This window comes from Diadema setosum, chromosome 9, assembly GCF_964275005.1.
Source record: "Diadema setosum chromosome 9, eeDiaSeto1, whole genome shotgun sequence".
In the NCBI taxonomy this organism is placed as follows: Eukaryota; Metazoa; Echinodermata; class Echinoidea; order Diadematoida; family Diadematidae; genus Diadema; species Diadema setosum.
This window is the reverse complement of record NC_092693.1, coordinates 16,986,427-17,012,689: the sequence shown is the minus strand read 5'-3', so window position 1 is coordinate 17,012,689 and position 26,263 is coordinate 16,986,427. Positions and strand designations below refer to the sequence as shown.

The window sequence follows — 26,263 nt, the reverse complement described above, 5'->3', positions numbered from 1 at the left end:
TGTATCAACCACATTTTGTAGTTTCCTTTAAATAGAGTGGTCAGTATGGACAGTCTCGAATATATTTTGTCAATTTCAAAAAATGGAAACATACATTGTGGTCAGTCACAATCCTTTCCAAATATAGATTGGGAATAATACTGAAGTTGCAAATTCTTATAGTCAATAATCTGATTTGATTAAATATCATGGGAAACCCGAGAAGGTACTGGCAGAAAGGAGCTCCACTATTAAAAACCATTATATAGTCATACACATATCATGCTCTTTCAGGCACTTCTACATGTACATGCACTGTACCTGAAGGATGGTACCTGGATTAGTATTGAACCACAAATGTACAAGCAAACAACATACAGCTGTACTTGAAGAAAGTAGGCCTATGTACTGTGATCCATCTAGAGATCTAAACATTAATTTTCCTGTGCATTTTTCATGTTATCAAGGTTCATCTAATTTGTTCTTGAATAGCTTCAAATGTTTAGATTACAAAAAAAAAAATAATTTTTGGCAGGCATTTTGAACCTAGTTTACTCTAAAAGAAGTAATGTATAAAATTTTGCTTCTAGCTATCAGCAGACCATCAGTTCAAATGCTCTAAAGTAGTCCCAAATTAGGCAGATCATTTGCTGTAAATGTAAGACTGAATGCATTGAAATCACGACAGTCATTAATACTTCTAAGTGTCCATGGGAGCTTTGCATTTAAACAGTGTAGTACATTTGAATCAGTGAGTAGACCATTAAACCAGCTACTGCAGTTTTCCATTAGCTGATAGATTGGACCCTAATAGTCTGTTTGAGCTGCACTATTAAGCGACTACATATGGCCATGCATTGGCTACACTGATCAATAGTCATTTAAATGAGCGTTCATCCACCATACATGAAGCTCACACTACTATATATCGGTTAGCCATGCATTGCGAATAATTTCCAATCATCATCAACTACGAGGAAAACACCAGCATCCCCACCCCCACCCACACCCCATCTCCCCCCCCCCCCCCACACATACATGTACACACACTGTTACGACCAAAATCACTCTGAGAATGATCGCACAAAAGAAAACTATCAACTAATGTTCAGGCGGTTTATTAACAGTGATATTGTGGGTACAGACTCATAATCGGTTTTCACATCAGTACAAAAATGATCAATAAAAACAATTATAAATCGGTAGTGGAATCACTTACACGCATTATATGCAATATCCCTGGAAATCAGATAATCCTTTGAGAATGTCCAGATATGATGTTCGATGCACAGAAGAATGATCCTTGACGCACCGACGAATGATTCCTCCGACGTAACTCCAGAGGCACTGGTTGCAATAATCCACGTTATAAATCCAGGGTAAAGTCCACGATATATGTCCACAGCAAAACGTGCAGAATCCAAATGTTATGACGACCACGTCCAGTTGATGCGTTGAATGATGATTCACTTTATAATGTCCAGCAAGGAATCCAGCCCGTCACAGCTTTGCCGTGATAATGTCCGTTGACACTAAAATATGGAGTCTATCTCCAACGTAGGCAAATTAATTCTCTGCAGGCAAAATGTCTCCCAGGCCTTATCTCCACAAACACAGTTTGTATAGCAGGTCAGCAGGTAACACAGGACTGACTATAACAAGTCGCTTCAGAGCCAGAAGTGACGTAACTCTCAGAGCAGAGGTGTTGGGTACTCTGCCTACTGCAGAATTTCTCCAGCTTATATACTATCCATTCACCCCTTTCTTGAACATTCTGTAATTTTCTCCAACCTGGGGCCACATACCTGAACATACTAGCAAGTCCAAATTCTAGGAATCCTGGATGACTCACTGCCTAACTATGTGCATAACATCATTGCCAAAATTAACTACCAATCACATTGGGCTACAGGGACAGTGCCTCACTCAGCCAAATTTGTAAGCACTTCCTAGAATTTTCTGGAATGGGTTAAATCATGAGATTGAGTGAGCTATAATGTATTTCCTGTCACATGCATACATGTACTGTAGCTACATTTTATACCACGTAGAAAATTCTCCACTGATCTGGTCAGCCTGTATGTACTATATCTATATCATATAGAATGTTCTCCATTAATCTGGTCACCCTGTGTACATACACATTAAAACAACCATGCATACAGCCTTGATACATGTACATAACTACTAGTGTGTACATTTGTGACAACACACACACACACACACATGCGCGTAAAGTCACCCTCTGAAAAAACTCCACAGAACCCGACTTTGCTGTTGCTCAGAGATTCCTTGGTTCTCGCAAAGATGTTGTACTATGTGCAAAGCTCTGTTGTCAGGTTTGATTTACAGTGGGGAAAAAAATACGGAAAGGCTCAAAATTCATCTTCCATCACTTGGAATAACTTGCTGGCAATATGCTGATATTGATAGGTTTTACTGGGAAACTTGTCTGGTTGAGTGACGTGATTTGTCCGGATATTGGACCGTATGCATGAAGAGTAGCAATTGTTTGTGCTAGCCTTTCGCATGAATCCGTATAAAGTTGCATTTTAAAAACAAGCAATGACTTGTGAGCAAAAGCTTTTGCTAACAAACACAAGCAAATACATTTGTAGTGTACAATGCTACCCGTGAGCAACTGCTTAGAGACTAAGCATTTGCTTCTAAAAACATACATGCATATATTTTATATAGTCTTCCTTCAAATCATGTACATGACTATAATGTATGCATACAATAGTGTATGCGGCATGTAGAAGTGACATACACATACAAATTATAGTACAGTTGAATTTAAAAATTGTGGATTATACATGAAATATATCATATTGTATGTTTTAATTGCCCACAAAAAGTTCATCCCTACACTTGTAGGAATCCCTCAAATTGACTGGAGCCACGCTACAGGATATGGCATTGTAGAAGATATTGTTCACTTATCTGTATTATCTTTTCCTTTTGTTAAAATGATATCAATTTCATAACATTATCACCTCCTCATATTACTATTACAGAATTTCTACCACATTCTAAAACTGAATTGATCTGCAACTTTTTTAATTCTATTTGTTAAATCAAAGACACACTGCTTCATACAATGTATATCCTTCTTTTTGAGAAAGCAGGATTTATCACATGTTCAAGATGGTGACATTTCATTACAAGCGTAATTACAGTCACTGTTGTCAATGAAGAGAGGGCTGCAGTGACACTACGTAGTCGTTGCAAGGACCATTGCTTGACTCAAAAAAAGCCTAGAAAGAGGAGAGTTGAGGAGGGAAGCAACACAGAGAGAGTATCCAGTTGTTGTTGTTGTTGTTGTTATTTGAATTTATTTGGCGTTTATCATTCCTCGAGGAATATTTACGCCAAATCTATATTCATAAAATTTCTATAAATTTCCAAATTTTACCCTATATTATTTTCATTTTATTGCAAATAATTCAAAATTAATATTATTATCATATCAAATCAAATAAGTCTCCCTCACTGGCCTCGGTTCGAGTTGCCCAATCGACGATCGTATTTTCTGGCCAGTCCAGTCCAGAAGCAAGAGGCAGATAGTGGCAATCAAGGGGCAGCGGTGAGCTGGAACTGGAAGTTGAAGTTGCACTAGTGGAGACAGGAGAAAAGCTTGGACAGAGTCGAGAGGATAGTAAGGAAGAACAGAGTGAAAATCTGGTAAAGGGTTCAAAAATCATCGCCAAGAGAACGATGAAATAGAAAGGAGGGGGAGAGGGAGAAGTGAAGGTTGGAAAATCATGAAGATATGAGAGAGAAGTAAATTTGGTGCAAATTTCCGACACACATTTCACAAGGTCTTCCTCATCAACTTCCCCCATGCAAACGTTCAAACAACACAGCACCATTACCACATTACTGTCAAGAAAGAAAGATGATCTTCCTCATCTCTGGACACTGCAAAACAATTAGCAGCTCATGTCATATATCAATAATCTAGAGTACATGCAAATCCCCTTCCCAATCAAATACTCTTGAGCTGAATCTGCCTTTAAAAACAAACCCATGCAGTATAGTACTACTACAAAAGGCTGTCCTAGTGGCATACAAGCACTTTCAGTTTCATGATCTGGTACTGTCGTAGTCCGGCTTTCACGTGGGACGATAAAACCACTTCACTTTCACTCTCATGTAGGATATAACTGAATAAACTGAATTTATTTACAATTTGAAAACAACAAACTCTGTATCAAAACTTTTAACATAAAGACCTAAGACTGTGTTGACGAATGTCAAACATATGAACTGGTAAACGCTGTGGTAAAGTCTGTTTCGAAGACTGGACCGCTTGAACACTACATGTATGTTAAACACGTTGACCTCTAAAAGAGACCACGTCCACTAAAGGGGATGATCCTCTACACAAGAAAAGAGATCTTGTCCTTAAAAGAGAGACTGGATAAGAGACGACCTTACAAGAGACTGTGTCTGGATAAGAGATGACATTACAAGAGACGACATTACAAGAGACGACCCCTGTGAGATTTAAAGAAATCAGAAACAGGGCAAAGAAACAGCATGACAATATGCTAATAGTATTGATTTCTTTGTACATACAATTTCAGTGAAACAATATGAAACTTATCCTTTTTTCTCAATTAAATATTCAATGCATCAACAATCAACATTGCTTCCTTTGAATTGTTAATTTCTGAATGTGATCAATACTGTACAATATTTCACAATAACATGCTTTAATATTCTGCATTCTGTCATATTCATTCCGCAAAACACAATAGCGTAAATTGTATTCTGTCAAGAAAGTAATTTCTGTATACATATGAACATCGAGCCATCCTGACTCACTCAACTGTCCTTTATCTACAAAAAGATAACAATTTACATATAAGCCTATATGTAAAATCTATGCATTGTTACAAAACACATATTTCTTGTGTTAACATTTTTTTACCTTTAATTCCTCATCTATACAGAAAATAATTATTGAGAGATTATTCACATATCACACATTCTTTGACAAGCGTATATCTAGCAATGTGCAAGTTGTATGACTATTATGCATTATGTGTATACATCCTAACATACTCAGTAACAACAATGCACTATGATACTATAAACATTGCAATACATTGTAGGTTTTTCCCCCTTTTTGTCAACATAAACATTGCCACAAATTCTTTCCCACACTGTCATCGCACTTTTCATTCATAACTTCACATACTATCTGTGATTATGAATATAGTGTATAGTGTATTGCAAACTTCATACACACATGCTGCAAGAATGCCTAGATCTAAAAATGATACATTTCAAATTGATACATTTATGCCAATGCACTCTGACTGCTGTGCAGTGAACCAACATTCCTGTGTGTGCGTGCGCTTACACACACAACAGAGCTGAACCTACTGTAAACAACAAAAACAAATTGCTACATGCCTAGGTACCTTTCTCTGGGTATGTGGCTACTACACACAGGATGTGGCTGTGCTTATTTCTTATACAAGTCACACATGTAGTGGAAGTAATAAAAGAAATATTTACAAAACTTACTCAGCTCTCGTGAGCTCCTGGGAGGTTCCACCTCTCAGTACTTGGCTACTACTGAAGCTCTCCCAGTGTTCCATATTACTCCACAGAGTGAACAGTTTTTCATTTCATTTTATTTGGCAGAATATAAAACAATGTACAAGAAACAAGAAACAAATACATGCCAGGACTCCTAAGAAGCAAATTTATGCTTGTGGCTGGAGCCCTCAAACCAAAAAGGATAAAATACTGTACATACAATCACCAAGCACTTTTTGTGATATGGACTAATACACACAGAAGATTAGTCCAAATTAAAATAACACAATGTGTACTCAAGTCATATGTTATTGACACAAAAACATATCTTTGCTTAATTTGTTGGCAGACATAGTACACACACGCACACACTCGCACATTCATCCATAGTATACAGAGAAAAAGAGATGAGAAAGAGAAAGGTAGAGGAAGAAAGGAGGTCTAGTCAGTCATGGATACCATCTGTCTAAATACACTCTGTTTATATAATACTTTAAATCTGGAAAATGTAGTACTACATTTAAGGTCACCATCAATAGAATTCCATTCCTTGACACCTGTAAAACGTATGGATTGCAATCTTAGAGTGGAATAAGTAAAAGGTTTACGAAAATTGTAGCGGTACCGGGTGGGATATGAGTGGAATGAGGAATTCATATGGAACATGTTTCTGAACACATTGGGCAACATATTTTGGTGATACTTAAACACGAATAACAAAACATTCAGCTTGACCAGATCAAAAATTGGAAGTATCCGAAATTGTACAAAGAGTGGTGAACTTGGACAAGTAAAATGACTATTGCTTATACTACGCAAAGCTCGTTTTTGAAGCATGTATAATCTGTTAATGTGTACTCTGTATGTGTTTCCCCATACTTCATTGCAATAATTAAGATGAGGCAAAATTATTGCATTATAAATATTTACCAAGATATTAGAAGGCAATACACTTTTTAGTTTGGATAAAACACCTACATTTCTTGACAATTTAGAACAAATATTTGCAACATGATACTTCCAGTCAAGGGATTCATGAATGAGTACGCCTAGAAAAAATATCGACTCAGTTCTCTCTATGGAAGTATTATCAATCATAACATTTTGGTCGTGAAACAACAGTTTTTTACCTCTCGGATGAAATATCATATATTTTGTTTTACTAAAATTCAAAAAAAGTTTATTACTCTTGTACCATTCACTTAATATTTCAAGTTCATTATTCATTGTGGAAATTAATGAGGAGATATCTTTGTGAGAGAAAAGCACAACAGTGTCATCAGCAAATAATGAGAATTTTAAAATCTTTGAGGAATTCACAATATCATTCACATATAACAAGAATAATAGAGGTCCTAGAACTGAGCCTTGTGGTACACCAATGTTCACACTGAGGCATTCAGATTCAACACCATCGACCACCACATACTGCTTCCGGTTATGTAAATAACTTTGAAACCACTGTAATGCCACTCCTCTTAAACCATATAAATGCAATTTTTTTAATAAGATGTGGTGGTCGATGGTGTCAAATGCTTTAGATAGATCCATAAATATTCCACAACAAAGGTTTCCTTTTTCAAATTCCTGTAATATATAGTCAGTGAGATGAATAATACTCAATGAGGTGGAATAAGTTTTCCTAAATCCAAACTGTTCAGGAATTAAAAAATTGTTCTTTGTCAGAAAGGTATAAAGTCTCTTATACATAATTTTTTCTAACAGTTTGGCAAAAACTGAAATAATTGCAACAGGTCTGTACTTGGAAATATACTCAGGCTTACCCTTTTTAAATAATGGAATAATTTTTGCAATCTTCAATTTTTCTGGAAAGATACCACAGCTAAATGATGCATTGAAAATATCACACAAAGGTTTGGCAAAATAATGAATACATTCCTTGACTACTCGGGGAAGTATATCATCTGGCCCAGATGCTTTTGATGTATCTAACAAAGAAGCTATTTCAATTATTTCGTGAATAGAAGTTGGTGAAATAAAAAAGGAGGAAACATTTCCTGAAGCAATATAATCTTTAAATGAACTTGACGAGATTGATATTGCTTCTGCTAATTTTTGACCTACATTTACAAAATAATTATTGAATTGCATGGCTATATCTTCTTTTGATGTACATTTTATATTGTCAATGTACATATGGTTCGGAAAATTGTGTTGTTTTTTAGTGCCCAATATGGTATTAATTTCTTTCCAAGTTTTTTGCATATTGCCTTTCAGTGAAGAAAATAAATTCTTATAATATATTTGTTTTGATTTACGAATAACATTAACAAGCTTATTCTTATAATATTTGTATTTCTGAATATACTGAGACCTGTGGCTTCCCAGAGTTTTTTTATACAATCTATTCTTATGATTGATGGATTTAACGATTCCACTTGTAATCCAAGGTCGCTTTAACTTAACAGATATTGCCATAATATCAAATGTATATTCAAGGGATGACAATAACATAATAAATTGATCAAAATTCCTTTGAAGACTTCTAACATTTGTATGAAATAAAGACAATTGAGATTGGATTCTTGCATATTTAGTCAAGAAATTTTCAGTGAATAAATATTGACACTTGCAATTTGGGTCAATACTGTTCTCTACGTCATCAAGGGTGTGATGATTTCCAAAATTACGTGGCTTTGAGTTAATGACAAAGGGATTCAATTTCAGGGACTGTAGTTTGGCAATATCAACATGTTTAGACAGGTGAAAAAATTGATACATTGTCCAGAAAAATTCATTATCATCAAGTATATGGTTAAATGGTAGAATATTGGAATTACAATTTACACATAGACATGACTGACTAGAAGAGGGAATACTTGTAAAGCAATGCACACACTCACACATACGTAGACCTGTTTAACAGTAAACGAAGGAAAAAAAAAATAGTTGCAAAAAAAAGAGAGTATAAAATTACAATATATGTAGCATGGAGGTAGCAAGGATTATAAATCGAACAGATAAAGATACAGCTGTACCATGATGTAAGGCAGTACCGGTAATAATTTCTTGCATTTAAAGAATCAATACATTGCTGTGCTGTTACCTAAATGATGTCAAGGTCGTGGTCACTTCTTATCACCCTTTTGACAGTTTTCCCCCCACTTGCAGGCAGAAGAGCGATGATTCTACCATCTGAAGACCATGCTGATAAGACTTTCTTTGTTTCACGTGTTTTTTGAAGAAGGATCTGATTTTTCCAGGTCAAGTCCTCCACGATGGATATCCCTGAACCTTTCAGCTTCCTTCTGTTTCCTAGGATGTCTCGGCGCTTCTTGTACGTAGCGAGTTTCACGATGATTGGTCGATGGCGTTGTTTTGCGTTTTCTCTATCAGTTGTCCCCGCTGGTGGTTTTTTCGTCTTTCCTGTGCGATGGGACCGGTCTACATCTCTGGGTTCAAGGGCAACACCAAGCTGATTCCTGATGATATCTGCCGCAATCTCATCCGTGTTCTCGCCAGGTTTCTCCTCCACACCAAATATGCGGATACTTGAGCGTCGGGAGTACTGCTCCATGTCGTTGATGCTGTTGTTGAGGACCTTTATTTCCTTGTCTAGGTTTGAAATGGTCTTGTTCAGTGCTGAGATTTCTTTGTCCTTCCTTTCTAGCTTTTTGTGTAGGTCGAACACTTCACCTTCAAGTCTATTCATCCATTCACCCACTTTTTTCTCCACAGCATTACAGACGATCGTCTCCATGAGAGTGACAAATTCTTGGTTCTTGAGCAGGTCTTTCATGACCTGACACGTAATGGCTGCTGTTTGTCTGGTACTAGGTGGTGTGCTGGAACTAGACATCATGAATAGAGCACATGCAGTTCGTAGCAATAGAATGGTAGAGCCTAGAGGCTACTTAACTGGTATAGGTACGAGCCAGCGCCCAGCCCACGTTCATCTTGTACAATTTAAAACTTCTTTGCATTGTACTCTAAAACTCCACTGTTTCATATAAACTCTGTAATATAAATCAACTATTATATACAGATGAATCATTGTTTACAAAACAATAATTATACAAACCTATGAACATACAACAAAAGAACTTAGTTTTTGTGATGTATGAACATTTATGTGCACACTTGAATGACTACCATGGGAGTCATGCATATTCATGATGATGAATATTCATGCATTTCATATTATCACTCAAATTCAGTAGTCAACTGATATAGGTGTAGAAATGAAGAGCACACTATGTTTCCATACAACTCACAATTATATCTTTCCCAAGATATAACCAACATTTCTCTTTAATGAGAGATAAAACAAATTTGTCATTCTGTCTTTACTTGAGCTCCTGGATGACAGAATCAATCAACTACTCATTAAATCATCTTGTTAAGATTTGTGAAAAACATTCACATTACCACAGTACCTATCCTACACGTATGATACCAGTACTCAACTTCTTTTCATTACTCTTCTCTTTGAATGAAATAGTACTTTAATTCACTCCTGTTAAAATCACAACACTCTCCTGTTATTATAAGTGTTCAAGTCTCTCCTTTTGAGTTCATTCAATTTTGCTTTTGCCACAAAACTCTGTGTAGTCTGGAATTGTCTACCACTTACTTCCCAGCAACATTTATACTTCATGCAAATGCACCGACTGTTCAAAGACATTCAAACATGTATGACCCACACACTATTTTCTCATAAAATTAATAGGGATAGCCTCTAACCAACGTTAGAGGTCTATCCACCTGACACATGCTACACTGCAGCGACCCATACAGCGCCCCACGCCGGGGTTACACTGCACTATAATATTACTACAATTTTTATATCATTATTTTCTTTAAGAGGATGCAGGGGCAAGCAAGTTCTGGTCTACTTTCGATAAGGTGCACAAGGCCAGGTGCACAAGTGCCGTAAGGTGCACAACTGCCCAATTCTGTTTAGTGTTAAATACAATCGGGTCATAGAGTCTGACAATCAATCGACAATAGTAACATCCCGTATCCCCAGGCAGAAACCAAAATCAATTGTCTATGAGCTACACTGCAGTGTATGCAACACGGACCGGACATAGAGTGGAGAGTGTACCGAGTAATAGTATTTTACTCAAGGCAAATCAAGGCAAATAGAAATCAGGGAGCTGCTACTGAGCTGTACAACCTGAACATCGATGTCTACCGATCAATGTGTGAGAGTTCGACCCACAACACGTACTGGTACACACTGCGGCAGTGCATGAGCTGTGGAACTCCGACAGCACTTGGTGTGGCTGCCGGTAGTTACTAACGTTTAGACCCCTATGCTATGGGTACGTACCTGGGGTGGGGGTGTGTGTGGTTGCCCGTATGTCCGTATTCCGCAATCGTCAATCGCTACTCATTGTTTATATTCACTTTCAATTGTAATGAGTCCACAATTTGTATAACCGTCAACATTACCCATGTTATGTGTCTAGCCTTACCTTGACTACAGACGGTTTCTTTTTTCTGTGCCAATCGGGAGTGAAGAAGCCTGCCAGTTTCGGTTTTCTAATACGGAGCGGTCATGTCTTCCTAGTGTTGTTCTACTGCCCTGGCTGAATTCAGTAATGTGCTGAATGGATGATCGCAGGATAGGGATCCGGATCGGGAGGAGGACAGGGCCATTCACTAAACGTACACGGCTTCAGATTCAGAATCAACGCACGTCCTGTATGTGATGACTCCGGATGCGTGGCGAGTGACCATTCCGCAATATGCGAGTGATAAATTACTCTAGTACCGTTCGGCCTACAACTATGAAGGGCCTGAATACTGTACCATGCTATAGATTGATCACATTGAACCGATAAATTGAACAGCTTGAAAAGTTTAGGTCCAAGTTTTTTCTTTTCTTTTCTTTTCTTTTTCCACAAGCGTTCATGAGTCATAATTTTCCATTAACATACATGTATGATGTAGAAACATAATTGTGCGCGATATTTTTTATTAGGCCTATAGACCGAGAGAATAGGCCTATTTCATTCTTCTTCAATGGCAACAAATGATTTAATTTCATAATCATTAGGCATACACTCTGATGAATCATTTCATTCAATATTAAGTGTGTAACCTTGTCTCAGCATTGTCACAAACCATGTACCGTAATCACTTTATTCTTTTTACTGACTTACAATCACTTGATATGAATATTCATCAATTACTATTACTATACAAATTATTTTTATCTGTATCAATAACAAAACCTTTATATCATTTTAATCACATTCATTCTACCTTATTTTGAATACCAATATCCACTGATTGACGTTTATTATGTCTAAAAAAAAAGAAAAAAAGTACCCCTCCATCTCCTGTCAAAATCACCCCAAGCCATACTCCCCCTATCCAACCCTAGACCACCACCTCCCCCCCCCCCGCAAAAAAAAAAAAAACATTCTTCCCAACTCAACTGTTGCAAATCAACATAATAACAGAAATTACTGCACTTTCCCCCAACCTTCCTAGAAAATTCACATGTAAGAAATAAGTGTTCATAAATCTTTCTCTTTACGGCAAAGGAAACATAAACTATCATTTATAAATGATGATTTGTATACCTACTCCATCCAATAATCTAAACTGAAAGTCCCTCAAAACAGAATTTAAGATATGTGTTTGTTTGTTCATTTCCATCTGAGAAGATGGCTGAATGGCCCATATTCAGCTACGTTAAGCTGGTCTTCGATGGGGTCCAGGTTGGATGTGAGGTGGGACCACTTCACCAGGTTAAACACCCTGCTCTTTGCGATGAATGAATGAAGCGGGATCTTTTACGTGCGTGAGTTGGTAGACTCTCTCATACACGGGACCTCCATTTTATGTCCTATCCGAGGGACAGAGTGTTTTGCCTCTTGCCAGAGGGGACGGTATGCTTACACACAGACAACATTGCTCAGTCCAGACTCGGGTTCGAACCCGGGCCCTTAGGATCGTGATGAGGCAGACGCGCTACCGACTGAGCCAACTCACCGCCCTTATTGTTTCTCACACTAAAAAAAAAAAAAAAAAAAAAAAAAAATGAATTTGTATCTTGACAACAAATGCTTCTCATATACTACAAAAAAAAAAGGACTTTGTATCTTGACTACAAATATATATATATATATATATTTTGTTTGCAAAAACCGATAAGTCCATTTTTAAAGATTTTGAGTTACGGTCTCTGTCATAAAGTATAAAATAATACCTTTTAAATGATATATTGGCCACTACATATAAAGGTATATTTTTGAAGTTATGGTCTAAAGAAGCACAAATTTTCTTATTATTCTCTTTATTTTTCTTGACCTTTAATCGCAAATATCTCTATTTGGCAAATATGGACTTATCGGTTTTTGCAAACAAACTCTTCATATATATATATATATATATAATTATATGATACACATATACATATATATATATATATATATATATATATATATAATTATATGATATACATATACATATATATATATATAAATTTCTCACTTTTTTCTTTCACCAGCGAATTATCGCTTATTTTCTTCCCAATTCAACATAAACATCTTTAGAGGTAATCTTATCCAAAGGGATTTTCCTCGAATTTCCCATGACCATTCTCAGCCTCTGTGTTCTCTGTATTCTTTTTCCACACAATTGGCAGCGCTTCATATATTTTTTTTTCGAATACTCAAATCATCTAAATGATTAAGTCCTTTAGTGTATGAATACTCCACTGAATATAACTCCCCATTCATATCCACTTATGTTCCAATCTAAAACATTTTTTTTCAAATACTTGAAGGGTTTGTTTGCAAAAACCGATAAGTCCATTTTTGAAGATTTTGAAGACGATCTCTGTCATAAAGTACAAAATAATACCTTTTAAATGATATATTGGTCACTACATATAAAGGTATATTTTTTAAGTTATGGTCAAAAGAAGCAAAAATTTTCTTATTATTCTCTTTATTTTTCTTGACCTTTAATCGCAAATATCTCCATTTGGCAAATATGGACTTATCGGTTTTTGCAAACAAACTCTTCACTTGCACAAATTTTCTTTCTGTAACCTACATTTTCCTTCAATATGAATCATTCATTTTTATCATTCAAAAACTTTCCTTGTTTTCACCCATGTTTCCAACAAATCCCTATATAGATTTTTGGTAAATGAAATCAGTTGCAAACTTGCAGGGGACACTGATCTTATAATCTGTGCAACGAATATTGTGAGGGACTGATGAATAAAGCACAACTCGTTGAACAAGTTCTATCATACAATAATAGTAGACAGGTGAAAATGATGCATTACCAGAAGGTATAGATGGGATGAGAAATAACGTGAAAAGTAAAAAAGGAATAAACACGCAGGCCTAAGGGATGACAGACGCCCCCCCCCCCAAAAAAAAAAAAAAAAAAAAAAGTAGTTATACACTCTACGGTATGCGTATATTTTCGTTAATTTTCCTTACGGGTCATCACAAAAGCAATGTTAATCATGGTAATAGTCTGCTCATCCAGCATGGCTGCACTCCATTGCTATTTAAAACTTATTAAATGGCCGGATGTTCATGATCATATCTTTTGAACGGATTATCCGATTTTCCTCAAACCTCGTAGAAGTGTTCTATCGTATGTGCTGCTTATCCTCAATTCACATGCGTTATCTGGCTTCATCCTGCTTTAAGGGACAAATACTCTCATCTATACTGAGTATAGATGAGAGATCTATTTACGGGTAATGGGACCATCACAGAAAATTACCTCATGTCGCTGTTGAATTCTAATGAACCATTTAAGAGATACCATGCGTGCATTACGCTGATGGTGTCATGGAAAGTGAAACAATGCAGCATGGATTATTAATAATTAGAAAACCATCATACGGATACAGCTTACTGGACCAATATAAAACAATAAGGTTGACGGAACAGTATATGAATATGTGTATATAATTGTATATGTAAATGGTTCATATTGTTACTCATGATACCCACAGGAAAATCAGAATACAGAATATATATAGTGAATACACTTGAAATTTACTTTCAATGTATAATGTCAGCATAACAGAGAATTAAAATGCGTCAGAGAATTAGTTACCAAAATGCATGACAACAGTTATCAACCATGCATCATATCAATACGCACTGGACGTCATTATTGTGGTTAATAAAATAATTTCGTTGATGTATGTCATAAATAAGGAAGTGTGAAATCATAATCTGAATTGTTCCTGACGTCACAGGGCTGGCGGACCGTTTTCAAAAGTGTGTGTGGGGGGGGGGGGGAATACTTCCTGGTTTCATGAGCTAACAAGCAAAAAAAAAAAAACAACAACAACAACAAGAAAAGAAAAGGTCCTCAGCTCATCTCTCTCCCCTTTCACATACGGGTTCCGGGTTTCTTCAGCTGACAAGCAAGCAAAAAAAAAAAAAGTATCCAGCGGAAAAACCATAACCTTGCCGTGCTCACACTTCAAGATCTCTATTTCTTTTTCTTTTTAGTGCCACTTACATGTACTTCCGGGTTACAAAAAAATAGTGGGGGGAGGAGCAAAGTGATGACACTTTAATGTATGGTGCGCCTTTGTATGGTGCACAAAAAGTGTGGGGGGGGGGGGCTCGCCTCCTCTCCCCCCCCCCCCCCCCCGGTTCACGCGTCAAAGATACGTTGCGATCCAAAATGGTGCGCTACTTATATCGAAATAAAATACCGCAGTCACCATCGATCTTTGTTAAAAAAAATAATAATAATAAATAATATATATATATCTTATATATATATATATATATATATATATATATATATATATATATATATATATATATATAAATATAATATACTCACTGCGTCCTTAATAGAGGTACACATGCTAAGGTTAAATGATAATCTATAGATTCTAGGCAGTTACTGAATCCTTGAAATTAAATACTATAGCTAAAGGTCGGAGCTTGAAGTACCCATTCAGAGACCATTCTGTTACTTCATATTATAGCTTTCCCCTTGCATGGACAGTCTTTTCAAATACATGTTTAACTATACTGTTATGTTTATCATATCAAAGAACTGGGTTAATCATCGTTGAAAATGTAGGCCCTTTTAAAGTATTCCTATCAATATCCAATTTATTTATGTCGTTTTCATCCACTTTGAGTTTCATGTGGTGTTATTATTATGATTCTCATGCAACAAAATATTTTTTCGAGAAAGAAAAAAAATACAATGAATCTGATTATGTGGACTGGCAGGACCTAATATCAACGAATGATTATACGAGTGTCCCATTCTGTGAATCCCTATAGGCCTACGTGTTTGTACAGTTAAAGATGTTGCCAAACAACATGTTTTACGGAGTTTGGTTGTCACCTGTGAGTTCTCAGGTTGTTCAAACCAAATAGACCTACTCGCACAGAGCTTACATAGAACCTTCCAATAATTGTATTTTATTAGAACTTTTAAGAACACGGAGAACAGAGAAACGAACGTTTTTTCATGTTTCTTTATTAATCTAAACTGCCCGTAAGTGATCCGTTTTGCCACCCCCCCCCCCCCCGTTAAATAGGTTGAATTTCGGACATTAGTGTCACGCTGGTAGCACCTTTACGGGTGTAACTTCGCACCTTTCTGGTCCGAAAGGTGCAAAATTGCACCTGTAAATGTGCTCCCAGTCAGTGTGACACAATGTCATGGTAAAGGTCCAAAGTTGAACCTTATATTTTTCTGCATGACCAATGTTACCGAGGCCTCGGCTAAAATGGCTCATGATAAAGAAAAATAATATTGGATTTTATTCAATGATAAAACATTTTGTCTCATTTTGATCAGCGTGGATGGGTAGCGATATGCAGCCGCAACATAAACACCAATCGAACAGTTTCTAATTTCCTCTAGATTTAATAGATTAAGAACGACATGCCTCCAAAATCATATAGGGGCGGCCCTACCCCGCTTTCCCCCTATGCATCTTGCATAACGATATGCAAACCTATACAGTTTATGTTGTGTCCTGTAATGTCCTGATTGTCATCAGTTATTTTGAGTTATCAATCTCGATTTTTTTTTTCAAAGTATTTTCTACTTTTTTTTTTCACTGACCGCTAATTAGACGGGAATTTCCCCAAATATTGTAATAAGTGGATATTAGAGTCAATGCAGAACAGTAGAAGATATCATTGAAGTTTGAGGATAATCCATTTATTGTGAGTTTTGAAATCTTGATGCCGCCATCGTTGGATAAGAAGAGTACAGTTTGTGATTTCACACATCACACAGTCGAATACCGATATACAAGGAAAACGTTTACAGAGAATTCCACACAAATTTCATTATATTTTATACGCATGCGTTAGGCCCGGGTAATAATATTCCGTTCTTGCCATCTGAAAGAGGTAGTATAGCAAACTGCTTATATCATACTTTGTATCTTGTTTGTTTGTTTGTTTGTTTGTTTGTTAATGTTTGTTGTGGGGTTTTTTTTCTTAGTATATGCATAGATGTCAAGTTATATGAAAATAAACGTACTGGAACTGTTCACTGTGTCTCGAGTGCAAGACCAGTGCAGTTTCAGTAATTCAATTAGAAAAAAAAATCAACTCAAATAAAAAAAATAATAATAATAATAATTTTTCAATTATTGAAGCTATATAGAAAATGAAAATTCTGTAACTTTATACTGCGAGGTTTCACGCACGTTAAGAGAAAGACACATTTGCCAACCAGACGTGCCCGAGGCTCTGTGCTTAGTGGTGGAACTGATCATGATTGGGACGTGTAAAATTGTCATCTATTTTCATTTTCGTCTTTCACCCCTATTTCATAAACTAGACGAATAGAATGAATTTCAGTTCAATTCATATTCCAATGAAATTTTATTTCCAGTACACATGTTTGCTATCAATGCAGATTCAAAAGAAACAAAATGTACAACGTAGTACAACAAAAAATGCATATTTTACACTTATGGAACTATGTTCAAAATAATTGCTTTATTGGAAAAGAGGGACCTACGTAAGAGACATCCATTAGACCCATGTAAAGAGGGACCTACGTAAATAACTGAATATGTCCTTTTTAATCATTTCTTTCAGTTGGCTATTCATTCGATTGATAAAACAAAATGTAGGCCTCCATCCATTTCAAGCTTAATCGCTTACGATGGTGGTCTCCTGCATTCAATGATCTCTGTTGTTCACTGAAAAAATACCGTATATTTCATTTTATGTTTCTGTGTATCTACATTGCTCAATGCAATCACCTATGTGTATCTATTTGTGTACTGTTATCGATTTATTTCACTGCACTTGCTATTCTTTGTCTTTGTACTTTTTGAAATTTGTATTCAAATTGTATCTGATTGAATGCAGAAATAAAAACAAACAAACAAACAAAAGGTAGGCATCATACAGGTGATTAAGTTTTATTTTTTTTTCTTTCTACTTGGCTTGTATATAACCGTTTAATTCTCTTGTATACTATTATTTTATTGCATATTTCTGTATTTGTGTTTCCTTTTTGTTAAACTTTCTGTATTTATATATGTGGGACGTTGTTTTTTTTTTTAAATCAAATTGTATTTTACATGAGTTTGTCAGTTTGTTGCAGAGCAATTCCGTGTGGGTTGAAAGGACTGCTCTTCTAAAAGAAAACAGAATAAATAAATGAATAAGTAAATCTTTGATTTTGCTATAATCAATTATGTACTATCAAAAGGTTTCAATGAAATTCAAAAAAGAAACGGCTGTTAACAACAACAAAGAAAGCGCTCCAAAAACAAAGCGCAATTGTATAATCGACAGCAATACCCAGTAACTTTTTATAATAATAAACTATCAAAAGCCATATCATTTATCTTGAACAGTCTCGAAAAGGATATAGGGTTTCATGAGTACTGTTTTTTTTTTAATATAGTTTCCATGCCGAATCTGTTGCATATGTAGGCGTCTTACAAAGGGCTAGCTGATATACATGGTATAGTCAGTCTTGAAATCTTGAAATATGATCACTATGCGGGTTACAGGTCATGTGACCAATGAGGTAACAATTAACCTCCTTTATACGACCAAGTCCTGGCAGCAAGTACACGTAACACGACGAATTAATGCACTTCGTGAAGAAGGCATATCAATCTCGCCCGCTTGCTGGTAGAAGATGATAGATAAACTCGGGTCTATCTATCGAATACACATACTATTCGACAGATAGACATACATACTATACAGTTGGAGGAACACTTCGGGATATCTCTGAGATTGAAGAGGAATGCGTATTTCTCAACTTCTTCCAGAAGAGATACTGCAGCCGAAGTCTTTAAAAGATCGTCTGAAATGCGGTGCCGTGAGGAGTTATATGATTGCTGATATAACTATTGTCTTACAAGGCTCAGTGAAGATGGCACTGCAGCACAGTTCAGCTGCAGCCGCCATCCTGATTTTCGTTGTCTTTCCACTCTGTCGCAGTTGGCCACCGGATCTGAACACCTGTGACAGCAAGGCGGAATTTGGCAGCAGTGACATCACTGGCGTGCTAGGGACCAAAAATCCCACAGGGACAGGTACGATATTCTAAACCAGTAACTTCAGAATAGTAATCGTCCTTCTGATAACTTTGAACCACGTCAGAAGTCAGTGGAAGCTAACCAGATATACCGTATGCCCCCCCCCCCCCCAAAAAAAAAAAAAAAAAAATACAACGGGATCCTCCACAATAACTTTTAAAGTAGTGAATCAAATCAAATACAATTTCAGGGTATGAAACTATAACTCATTACAAAAAAAAAAAAAAAATCGATTTGCTTCAGTGGTCAAAGAGAAATGGGGAATTTTGTATAATAGAGCATGTCAGGAATCTTTTCCCTCCAAGTTCTGGCTATTGCGTTCACACATTATGCAATTCCAAGAGCATCCAAGTGCTAATCTTAGAAGAATCAGTCTCATGACATGCTTTACAGCAATCCACATTTCTCTGTGACCGCTGAACCAAATTGAATGGGGTTTTCTGCAAAGTAGAACTAAGATGTTATATATCTTAGGACCCTGAAGTAGCATTTAGACAGTTTAATTACATTTGGAGTTATCAATGCGAAAATAGAAAAGCATGCTTTTAGATTCTGGGAAGTGCTTAATTTTTAATTCATGAAAAGAAATAAACCCGCTATTTGTGCAATCGATCATTTCGCATTAAAAGCTTCCTAGGTCATGCATCTGTTATTGTCTTTTTACTTGTTGATCTGACCCCTTGAAAATGAGCAGTGCAACTGAATAAAATGGGACAGATTAATATATAAAAAAGAAAAACTGTTACATGCCACCAGTTTCATTTGTTTCACGGAAATATTATAAGACTTTTCTAACTGTTCAATGTTTTCTGTATTCTTCCGCTCAGAAAAGACGTCAAATAGCACATTATGTCCCTTTGGTGAGTGTATGATTGTTTTTTCTCCGCCGATTTGTTATCACCATTTATTTATACCTTAAGAATTTACTTGTCTTCTATATTGATTTTGCCTGCAGAGTTGTCAAAGCCTGTAGTATGGTATAAACATGACAATATTTTGCCTATTCTAATCATTCTTGTGATAAATCTCACGAAGTGATCAAGCAAAAACTTGTATAGACAGATAGATAGTTTTGATAATCTTTCATCACACTGATATGTTGTCTTTCCGAGACATTTTCTCCAATGATGTATTTACGGTATGTGACATAGTTAATATCAATATTGAAAATGTCATTTTTACATTATAATGTACCGATGGTAAAACCTCACTATTGATGTACAATTATTGATAAAGATGGCGCTTGAACTAATATGCAGTTATAGTTCATGCAGTCTAGAATATTGCCTTTGAAATACTCGATAATTTCAACATTTGCCTGTGTCAAATATATTTTAATTCATCTGGACAAGCGATATCTAGTCAAAAAGACAAGAAGAGAACAATGCATCGGGAGTCTTAAAGATTGAACCATTGTATCTTCACAACTGCATAGAGTTGACCTGCTTCATGTAAAATGTAATCTGTGATATTGAGGTGACTAGGACTTGATGCCAGTACAACGAACACAAAAGTAGTATAATGTCAGCTGTTTTCCTCTGCTTCGACAAGTTCATGCAACGAATGTTTTCCTAAAAAATAATGTTGATAGCGGTAGCAGCACCTTTCTCCCTCTGTCCCTCTCTCTCCATCTTTCTCTTTATTTCCTAATGTCAGATTCTTTGCACGATCATAATCCAGCTGAGATTAGGATAAAGTCCGATATCAAACTTTCTTATAGGCTGATATTGTTACGATAGGATGGCCATTATCTTTTCATATGCGTAGGTTACGGCGAAGGGTGCGTTGAATTTGAACCTGCAGTCGAATATTGTACACAAGCCGACACCAACCACCAAGATCACTACTGCCACTGCGATGCCCAATGTCAGTTCTTTGGAGACTGTTGCCATGGTTACTCAACATCGATGAATGCATCTTTACCAATGGCCACGCCCATGTCAATTCCTGCAAGAAAATACTGGGAATGCTTTGAGTTTGCGCTTGGACTTCGTTGGAGGACCGCATGCTTCTACAATTTTCTTCTAGTCGGTAACTGTCCATCAGATGCCGACGCAGACTTGCAACATTCTTGCAAGAGTTCATGGAGCGGTGATGATGATGTCGTGTTTGATGTGATGGGAACCTTCTATCGCAACAGATACTGCGCGCTGTGCCACGGCGTGAATGCCTCTCAGCTAACGACATTCATCATTTTCAGGGAGTGCTTGGATGCACTACCGCATGAAGAGAGGTCGTGTGGCTGTCGACTATTCCAAGTTGATGGTGATCCTCCTCCCGAGATTCGGTCATGCCCCGGAGAAAACGTGCCCATTGTATCCAGTTGTTCACAAAATGGCGACAGCGAGGCAGGTGACTCCACGCTGTGTTCAAATGAGACAGCTTTAATAACCATTAACGGAACAGTCTTCAAGAATCCTGCTTGCGCCAAATGCAACGGAATTGAATGGGAGGATATCTCAGTAGCATCCGACTGTAATACGCCTGTTTTTAAAGGCATATTTGTTCTTGCTGGCGATTCTCTATCATACGAGAACATCGGATACAGCATAGTCTCTCGCTTTAGCCCACTGGAATACTATCCTAAGCTTCAGTGTACGAACGGGCTAGTCCTTCAAGGATCAAGATGCGTTCCAGAGAATGCAACATGGCCGGCTTGCCAGAATAGAACGGTTGCGCTTGCTGACTTTTCGGATGGATCGCTGCAGTGCTTTCAAGGTATCGAAGCACTATCGCTCATGACTACAGAACAAAGTATCGACGTCCTGAACGGGCGAAATATATTTGACGATCAAACCGGATATTTCCTACGTAAAACCTTTTATGTTGGCAGCGAACTATCTCATCAAACAGCTTTGGAAGACTTTGTTGACGACATGCTGGAGGTAGGAAGTGGTGACGATGAGAGCTGTTGTCGCGACAGAAAGATAGTCCTGAGCGAGATATGCATTTATGACGAAAACGTGCTGTCTTCGGTATCTCTTATGGGAGACTGGACCCTGTTTCAGCCAATCATGTTCAACAAGACGTTTCACATTATGTATGATGATGCAACCGTCGTTTATCCAGCCTGGTGGAGAAACGAAACGTATTACACACGTCAAACCAACGAATGGACTTTTTCTAAGCAGAATATGATTGTGTTATATGGGCAGATAGTTGATGTTGAAACGTGTGCTTTTGTTATCGTTGACAAGGCTTACTTTAGCGAAGAACAGAGAGACAACATGACATACCTGGTAAGATTCTTTTTAAGTTACTGCTGAATCATTTTTGTGCATTTTGGGACTTTTCCAGTGGTTGTTGATACGTCAATAGTGTTCATTCCTGGTGTTCTTGGCAGCTGAATTATCCGGTTTTGCATGGGAGGGATTGTGATTAATCATACTAGTATATCTCGCTCAAAATCATTGTTCACATAAGCACACATGGGTTTTAATATACATATATATATATATATATATATATATATATATATATATAAACTCCTCAAAATAAGTTCTGCAATTAAAGTTTGATATATCATATTTCTCTTATACCCGCATTATCTTCATCAAATATGACATCATAAGAGAGCCTGATTAATTATCTTTAGAATGACACCTCACTTGCTATGATTGGGTGCTCATGGAATGCACAGTATGACTGAGTATGAGGAAAGGTCAATGTGAAATGTTGCCAAATAGAGCAAACGTGTTATGTCAAACAGTATAATTCTCATTTGCTTTGTCGTTTCAGGAAAGGAATGTGCTTGAAAAGAATGCATTGTGAGATTATCATTAGATTCCAGGCTTCATCCGTGAATTAAAAACTGCAGTAGTATCTGCAGATTAAAATTAAACATAAAGGTTGGCCAAACAGTCATCTAATGTCTAGGAAATGGGAGTGTTTTAAAGTGCTGTGATTTCAGTATTGCTTATTCCAGTGGCCTTTTTTCATCAAAACTGTACATTATTAATAGCAGAATTGTTGCGACTTTTCACATTTGATCTGTCCCCATATACTCGGCTGTTTTGCACACTCCAAGAACACCCAATCATAGCAAGTGACGTGTCATTTTTAAAGATAAATAAGCAAGCTTTCTTATGATGTCATATTTAATGAAGATAATGCGGGTATAAGAGAAATGTGATATGTCAAACTTTAATTGCAGAACTTATTTTGAGGAGATTTTAGAAGTAGAGTGGTAATGCATTTTGACAGTCCAACAGTGCTATTTATGCAGACCAAATTTTCGACGAATACATTCGTCTTCCTCGGGGTCTACAATGACAATTCATTGTCGACCCTGAGGAAGACGAATGTATTCGTCGAAAATTTGGTCTGAATAAATAGCACTGTTGGACTGTCAAAATGCATTACCACTCTACTTCTTCATCTTTTCTATACTGGTACCAACACGCGGACTACAAGTATCATTATATATATATGAATTATATATATATATATATATATATATATATATATATATATATATATATATATATATATAATGGATTATTATCCGAGTATATTCCAGCCAGGACGCAGTTTCGCTAATCAAACAAGACTGTGTACTGACTCCTCGGCATGCCATGGCGATGTAATATTAAATAGATTAATACAATGTTAATCAAGGTCTCAAGTGACACTAATCTTTTGCTAATGGCTCGGTCATAAATATCACTAAGAACTGCTACGAACGCCGTACGAACGATTTTTAGACAATTTCGTAATATCTTCTTAAGAAGACCGTACGAAACCAGCGTTCGTAGACCGTTTGTAGACCGTTCGTAAATTCGTAGCCTGGTCGATGGTCTTGTCCAAGATTTTTTTTTTAACTTCGTACGAAACCCTCTCTTCGTATGAACTTCGTGCGAACATCGTAAGAACTACGCAAGATTCTGTAGGGTCGAGAGACAATTCTAGAAGCCTTATATTCTTACGATGATTGTAAGAACGCCCTAAGTCGTTCATAGAGGGCTCTTACGTCTTTTGTAAGAATGCCTTACGAACGGAGATTCGTACGGCGTTCTTACGAACAACTCTTCGAGTTTGTAAGGCGTTCGTGAGGGACTAGTAAGGCGTAGGTATACAATTTGTGCAACTGTTGAGCTTTAGGGGGTTTAAAACCAAACGCGCGAAGTTCAAATCCTCACTCTGTATAGGTGTTCGACCAGAAAGCATCTGTCTCTTCTGAACAAAAGCAACCGCTACAACCACTCGATCTTCTTCTTCTTCCTCCTCCTCTACTTGCAGATGCAGCTGCAGTTGTAGTCTCCTTGGCACTACTACCATCTTGAAGTATAAAACTTTCAACTGTTACAGAATTTTCGACAGGACACGGCAGCGTCTTTTTAACAACCCGACAAAATATACAATAAAAAAATCGTAACATCTTCTTACGAATAAATTGAGAGTGCCGTGAGTTGCACGTACGGCCATCTTACGACAAAAAGAAATCATAAGATGACCGTACGTCTGACGAAAGAATAACTCATGGCATTCTTACGAAAAACGTACGAATTCTAGGGCCATTTTATTTCGTTTCTCTAAAAGGTCTTAAGTTGTTCTTGCGAATCGAAAACAGCGTTCGTACGAAATTCGTAAGAAGACCGTAAGAATCTGTGCCCCATCTACGAATCTCTACGAACTCCAGAATTATTCATACGAACAGTGACATTCCTACAAACGCATCGTTCATACGAACCTTTGTGATCATCGCTTAAGTTCTGCAATGTTTAAACTCAACGTATCATCTTCTTATGTGTTTATGTTTGCATGTGCTTGTACGTGTGAACATTTTCTTTTCGCTCTATTATTCATAACATGCGAGCATTTAAAAGACTTGACGGAAAGGAAAAAGTTTTCTTCATCTGTAACTCATTTTTTTTTAACATGTATTTTGTAAATTAACACTTTTGGAATTATTACAAATATGTTCTGCTTATACATTGTACATAATTTCTCTGTTTATTTGACCGAAATGAAAATAAAATTGAACTTTGAACATCGAAAAACACAATATGAAACCGTGCATCGATTAATATGCCTTACATGGCCACGGCATTAACGGGAAAGAACTGTACTCCATTTATAAATGATCTCGGATAATTCATAGGGCCATGATATGATATTTAACCGGGTTTTCATGACACAGATTATTGGAAAATGAAACATTGAATTGTATACGGTGACGTGATGTTTCTTTGTGATGTCACACTGACCGCGTTACAGCGTGAAATATGCATGGCTGACCGACTTAATACAACAAAAAATTAATTCAACTTTTATTTTATTAATTTCCGCTCAGCATTACGTTTGGCAGTATAATCTTCGGCGTTCTATGAATATGGGTTAGCACTGCATGAAAAGTCAGTGGCTCGGAGATTTTGACCATTTTTACAATATATTCAGGCCTATAGATAAAGTGGAAATAAACCGAATAATCTGTAGACAAGCATTTTTACGTCAATGGTCCGGATTATTGAGGATGATGATAATAATAATGGTAATGATGATGATGATGATGATGATAATAATAATAATAATAATAATAATAATAATAATGATAATAATAGTAATAACAATAAGAAATAAATGACATTTTTGTATAAGCGAATGAACGTAAAAAATAGATCAAAATTGAAATACAGCATAAATGATATATACTTCTGCAACATTCTCGTTTGAGTACATTTTTTCATTGAAGAATTGAAATATAGCCAATCAATAGATATAAAAGGAGGACCGACGATTAGCTACAGAAATGCCATATGATTATTTTATATGGTTGCAGTTCGTTACTCCGAATTAAGGTTTGTTATTCCTAGGGTTCTTACATCCTGAAATGAGATAAGGTTTGTTATTCCGAACGTTCTTCATTCCGAGGATGCGTAATTCCGAAAATGAAATAAGGTTCTTTATTCCGAATTCGTGGTGCATGTTAATCCGAGAGTGAAATCGGCAGAATATAAGGATCGTAATTTCGAAAATGGAATAAACTTCATTTGTTATAATATAAAAAAAAAAAAGATGGTAGGATATTACGCAATAAGAACATGCACCTTCATAATAATGAACCTTGTTTCATTTTCGGAGTAACGAACCTTTGTAATACGTCACCCATGATTATAACCTACTGCTGGAGAAAGTTACAATGAGAACTTTACTGGACAAGACCTCTTTTTTGCCATAGATACTTAGCCATGGTCCCTGATGGGAATGCATTTT

General features: G+C 36.5%; 1 protein-coding gene across 1 annotated transcript in view; it reads right to left on the bottom strand.

Moving 5' to 3' along the window:
- Positions 1–11,067, bottom strand: part of LOC140232898 (scavenger receptor cysteine-rich domain-containing group B protein-like) — a 39,050-nt gene extending 27,983 nt beyond the window's left edge. Inside the window, exon 1 of the mRNA XM_072313010.1 lies at positions 10,974–11,067. The gene's annotated coding sequence lies outside the window, so the exon portion shown is untranslated. The remainder of the gene's footprint in view (positions 1–10,973) is intronic.
- Positions 11,068–26,263: the final 15,196 nt, after the last annotated feature.